Below are 6,289 nucleotides of genomic sequence, written 5' to 3' on the forward strand. Positions count from 1 at the left end.
TGCCCCATAGTCGCCCCATAAGTGCTCCAGACATGCCTCTTAAGAGCCCCTACAGCAGCCCCATGAGTGCCCCACAGGTAATTCCACAGCCGCCCCATCCCGCCCCACAGCGGCCGCTGCGGGACCCCCGGAGCCCCCCGGCCCCACAGCCGCCCCGCAGCCCCACAGCGCGCGGTCTCGGGCCCCGGTGCCGGCGAAGCCACGTCCTGGCCGCGGCCGGAGGAGCCGCCGCTTGTCCGCCCCCCACGTCCCCCCGATCGCTGCTGCTGTCGCTGCCTGAGGAGCCGCAGCAGCCGCCGCTTGTCCGCCCCCCACGTCCCCCCGATCGCTGCTGCTGTCGCTGCCTGAGGAGCCGCACCAGCCGCCGCTTGTCCGCCCCTCCACGTCCCCCCGATCGCTGCTGCTGTCGCTGCCTGAGGAGCCGCAGCAGCCGCCGCTTGTCCGCCCCCCCACGTCCCCCCGATCGCTGCTGCTGTCGCTGCCTGAGGAGCCGCAGCAGCCGCCGCTTGTCCGCCCCCCACGTCCCCCCGATCCCTGCTGCTGTCGCTGCCTGAGGAGCCGCAGCAGCCGCCGCTTGTCCGCCCCCCACGTCCCCCCGATCGCTGCTGCTGTCGCTGCCTGAGGAGCCGCAGCAGCCGCCGCTTGTCCGCCCCCCACGTCCCCCCGATCGCTGCTGCTGTCGCTGCCTGAGGAGCCGCAGCAGCCGCCGCTTGTCCGCCCCCCACGTCCCCCCGATCGCTGCTGCTGTCGCTGCCTGAGGAGCCGCAGCAGCCGCCGCTTGTCCGCCCAGCCCCGACTGCCCCCCCCCAATCGCCGCCGCTGCCGCCCCCGCCACCCCCCTTCTCCCGCCATCCCGGTGTCACAACGGGGACTTCGAGCGCGGCTGTGGAGGCAGCAGCTGTTCTGATAGCGAAGCCAAACCGGACCGGGAAACAGGACCGGGAACCAGGAACCGTGGCAGGGAAGTTTTCCCTTGGAGCAAACAAACCCCAGGTGTTCTTCAATGTTTATTGAGAAAGCAGAGTCAGGATGTACCAGTAGTCTGATCAGTGACCTTCTAAGACAAAGTGGGGTCCTGGGATGTCACAATGGGCCCCAGTGACAAAGAGGGTCCCCATGGTGCCACAATAGGCCCTGGGGACAAAGGGAGTCACCAGGATGTCACAATGGGCCCTGGGGACAAGGGGGGTCCCACCCTGTAACAATGGGCCCTGGGGACAAAGTGGGGCCCTGGGATGTCACAATGGGCCCTGGGGACAAACGGGGTCCTGGGACGTCACAATGGGTCCTGGGGACAAAGAGGGGTCCCCAGGATGTCACAATGGGCACTTGAGAGAAAGGTGGGGTCCCCATTGTGTCACAATGCGTCCCCAGTGACAAGAGGGTTCCCCATGGTGTCACAATGGGCCCTGGGGACAATTGGGGGTCCTGGGATGTCACAATGGGCCGTGAGGACAACAGGGGGTCCCCACGGTGTCAAAATGGGCCCTGGTGACATACGGGGCAGCCCAGGATGTCACAATGGGCCCTGGGGACAAAGAGGGGTCCCCAGGATGTTCACAATGGGCCCTGGAGACAGTGGGGGGTCCAGAAGTGTCACAATGGGCCCTGGGGACAAAGGGGGCTCCCCAGGATGTCACAATGGGCTCTGGGGACAAAGGGGGTCCCCACGGTGTCACAATGCACCCTGGGGACAATGGGGGGTCCTGGGACATCACAATGGGCCCTGGGGACACAGGGGTCCCAAGGATGTGATAATGGGCTCTGGGGACAAGTGGGGTCCCCAGGATGTCACAATGGGCCCTGGGGAGAAAGGGGTGGTCCCCATGGTGTCACAATGGGCCCTAGTGACAAGGAGGGTCCCCACGGTTCCACGATGGGCCCTGGGGACAAGGGGGTCCACCAGATGTCACAATGGGCCCTGGGGAAAACAGGGGGTCCCCACGGTGTCACAATGGGCCCTGGGGACAAAGGGAGGTCCTAGGACGTCACAGTGGGCCCTGGGGACAAAGTGGGGTCCCCTGAATGTCACATTGGGACCTGCAGACAAAGGGGGGTCCTGGGATGTCACAATGGGCCCCAGTGACAAAGGGGGTCCCCAGGATGTCACAACAGGCCCTGGGGACAAAGAGGGCTCTCCTGAATGTCAAAATGGGCCCTGGGGACAAGGGGGGACCCCAGGATGCAACAACGGGCCCTGGGGACAAAGAGGGGTCCCCTGAATGTCACAAAGGGCCCTGGAGACAAGGGGTGTCCTGGGATGTCACAATGGGCCCCAGTGACAAAGGGCGTCCCTGTGGTGCCGAAATGGGCCCTGGGGACAAAGGGGGTCCCCAGGATGTCACAATGGGTCCTGGGGACAAAGGGAATCCCCATGGTGCCACAATGGACCCTAGTGACAAACGAGGTCCCCAGGATGTCACAACGGGCCCTGGGGACAAAGGGGGGTCCTGGGATGTCACAATGGGCCCTGGGGACAAAGATGAGTCCCCTAAATGTCACAATGGGCCCTGGAGACAGAGGGGCTCCCCATGGTGCCACAATGGGCCCTGAGGAAAAAGCGGGGTCGCCAGGATGTCACAATGGGCTCTTGGAAAAATGGAGGGTCCAGGGACGTCACAATGGGCCCTGGGGACAAAGGAGGTCCCCAGTATGTCACAATGACCCCTTGGGACAACGGGGCCATTGTGGACATCACAATGGGTCCTGGGAACAAAGTGGGGTCCCCAGGATGTCACAATGGGCCCTGGGGACAAAGGGGGTCCCCAGAATTTCACAATGGACCCTGGGGACAAAGGGAGTCCCCACACTGTCACAATAGGCCCTGGGGACAAAGGGTGTGCCCAGGATGTCACAATGGGTCCTGGGGACAAAGGGGGTCCCCAGGATTTCACAATGGGCCCTGGGGACAAAGGGGGTCCCCATGGTGCCACAATGGACCCTGGGGACAAAGGGCATCCCCATGGTGCCACAATGGACCCTAGTGACAAACGAGGTCCCCAGGATGTCACAACGGGCCCTAGGGACAAAGGGGGGTCCCCAGGATGTCAAAATAGGCCCTGGGGACAAAGGGGGGGCCTGGGACATCACAATGGGCCCTGGGGACAATGGGGGGTCCTGGGATGTCACAATGAGCCCTGGGCACAATTGGGGGGTCCTTAGATGTCACAACGGGCTCTGGGGACAAAGGGCGTCTCCAGGATGTCACAATGGGCCCTGGGGACAAAGTGGGGTCCTGAAATGTCACAATGGGCCCTGGGCACAAAGGGGGTTCCCAGGATGTCACAATGGGCTCTGAGGACAACGGGGATTCCAACGGTGTCACAATGGGCCCTTGGGACAAAGGCTGTCCCCTGAATGTCACAATGGGCCCTGGGGAACAAGGGGGTTCCCAAGATGTCACAATGGGCTCTGGGGACAAGGGGGGGTCCTGGGACATCACAGTGGGCCATGGGGAACAAGGGGGTCCCCAGGATGTCACAATGGGCTCTGGGGACAAAGGGGGGTCCCCATGGTGTCACAATGGGTCCCCAGTGACAAGGAGGTGTCCCCATGGTGTCACAATAGGCCCTGGGGACAAAGTGGGGTCCAAGAATGTCACAATGGGCCCTGGGGACAAAAGGGCTTGCCATGGTGCCACAATGGGCCCTGGGGTCAAAGGGGGTGTCCCCATGGTGCCACAACGGGCCCTGGGAGCAAGGGGGTGGCCAGGATGTCACAATGGGTCCTGGGGAAAATGGGGGGTGCCCAGGATGTCACAATGGACCCTGAGGACAATGAGGGTCCCCAGGATGTCACAATGGGCCCCAGGGACAATGGCGGGTGCCCAGGATGTGAGAATGAGTCCTGAGGACAAGGAGGGGTCCCCATGGTGTCACAATAGGCCCTGGGGACAAAGTGGGGTCCTAGAATGTCACAATGGGCCCTGGGGACAAAAGTGGTCCCCATGGTGCTACAATGGCTCCTGGGGACAAAGGGGGGTCCTGGGATGTCACAATGGGCACCGGGGACAATGGGGTGTCCCCATGGTGCCACAATGGGCCCTGGGAGCAAGGGGGTGGCCAGGATGTCACAATAGGTCCTGGGGAAAATGGGGGGTCCTGGGACGTCACAATAGGCCCTGGGGTCAAGGAGGGATCCCCAGGATGTCACAATGGGCCCTGGGGACAAAGAGGGGTCACCTGAATGTCACAATGGGCCCTGGGGACAATGGGGGGTCCTGGGATGTCACAATGGGCCCTGGGGACAAGGGTGGGTCCCCAGGATGTCACAATGGGCCTTGGGAACAAGGGGTTCCCCCAGATAACACAATGGGCCCTGGGGACAATGTAAGGTCCTGGGCTGTCACAATGGACCCTGAGGACAAGGGGGGTCCCCAGGATGTCACAATGAAGTCCTGGGACAAAGGGGGTCCACAGGATGTCACAATGGGGCCTGGGGACCAGGGGGGGTCCTGGGATGTCACAATGGGCCCCAGTGACAAAGGGGGTCCCTATGGTGCCACAATGGGCCCTGGGGACAAAGGGGGTCCCCAGGATGTCACAATGGGCCCTGGGGACAAAGAGGGGTCCCCTGAATGTCACAATGGGCCCTGGGGACAAGGGGGTGCCGAGGATGTCACAATGGGCCCTGGGGACAATGGGGGGTCCTGGGATGTCACAATGGGCCCTGGGGACAAGGGTGGGTCCCCAGGATGTCACAATGGGCCTTGGGAACAAGGGGTTCCCCCAGATAACACAATGGGCCCTGGGGACAATGTAAGGTCCTGGGCTGTCACAATGGACCCTGAGGACAAGGGGGGTCCCCAGGATGTCACAATGAAGTCCTGGGACAAAGGGGGTCCCCAGGATGTCACAATGGGCCCTGGGGACCAGGGGGGGTCCTGGGATGTCACAATGGGCCCCAGTGACAAAGTGGGTCCCTATGGTGCCACAATGGGCCCTGGGGACAAAGGGGGTCCCCTGGATGTCACAATGGGCTCTGGAGACACGGAGGATCCACAGGATGTCACAATGGGCCCTGGGGACAAACGGGGTCCCAACGGTATCAGAATGGGCCCTGGCGACAAAGGGGGGTCCCCTGAATGTCACAATGGGCCCTGGGGACAATGGGGGGTCCTGGGATGTCACAATGAGCCCTGCGGACAAGGGTGGTACCCACAGTGCCACAATGGGCCCTGGGCACAAGTGGATGTCCCCATAGTGTCACAATGGGTCCTGGGGACAAGTGGGGTCCCCAGGATGTCACAATGGGCCCTGGAGACAATGTGGGGTCCTGGGATGTCACAATGGGCCCCAGAGACAAAGGGGGTCCCCCTGAATGTCACAATGGGTCCTGGGGACAATGGGGGGTCCTAGGACGTCAAAATGGGCCCTGGGGACAAGGAGCGATCCCCAGGATGTCACAATGGGCCCTGGGGACTATGAAGGGTCCTGGGATGTCACAATGGGCCCTGGGGATAAGGGGGGGTCCCCAGGATGTCACAGTGTGCCCTGGGTACAAAGAGGCGTCCCTGGAATGTCACAATGGGCCCTGGGGACAAGGGGGTGCCCTGAATGTCACAATGGGCCCTGGGGACAATGGGGGGTCCTGGGACATCACAATGGGCCCGAGTGACAAGGGGGGGTCCCCAGGATGTCACAATGGGCCCTGGGGACAAAGAGGGGTCCCCTGAATGTCACAATGGGCCCTGGGGACAAGGGGGTACCCTGAATGTCACAATGGGCCCTGGGGACAATGGGGGGTCCTGGGACTTCACAATGGGCCCGAGTGACAAGGGGGGGTCCCCAGGATGTCACAATGGGCCCTGGGGACAATGGCGGGTCCCCTGAATGTCACAATGGGCCCTGGGGACAAGGGGGTGCAGTGGATGTCACAATGGGCCCTGGGGACAATGGGGGGTCCTGGAATGTCACAATGGGCCCTAGGGACAATGGGGGTCCCCAGGATGTCACAATGGGCCCTGGGGACAAAGGGGGGTCCTGGGATGTCACAATGGGCCCCAGTGACAAAGGGGGTCCCCACGGTGCCACAATGGGCCCTGGGGACAAGGGGGTTCCCCTGGATGTCACAATGGGCTCTGGGGACAAGGAGGGTCCCCAGGATGTCACAATGGGCCCTGGAGACAAAGGCGGTCCCCACCATATCAGAATGGGCCCTGGGGACAATGGGGGGTCCCGTGAATGTCACAATGGGCCCTGGGGACAAGAGGGGATCCCTAGGATGTCACAATGGGCCCTGGGGACTAATGAGGTCCCCACGGTCTCACAATATGTCCTGGAGACAAAGG

Source organism: Patagioenas fasciata, chromosome 34 (assembly GCF_037038585.1).
Source record: "Patagioenas fasciata isolate bPatFas1 chromosome 34, bPatFas1.hap1, whole genome shotgun sequence".
NCBI classification, from domain to species: Eukaryota; Metazoa; Chordata; class Aves; order Columbiformes; family Columbidae; genus Patagioenas; species Patagioenas fasciata.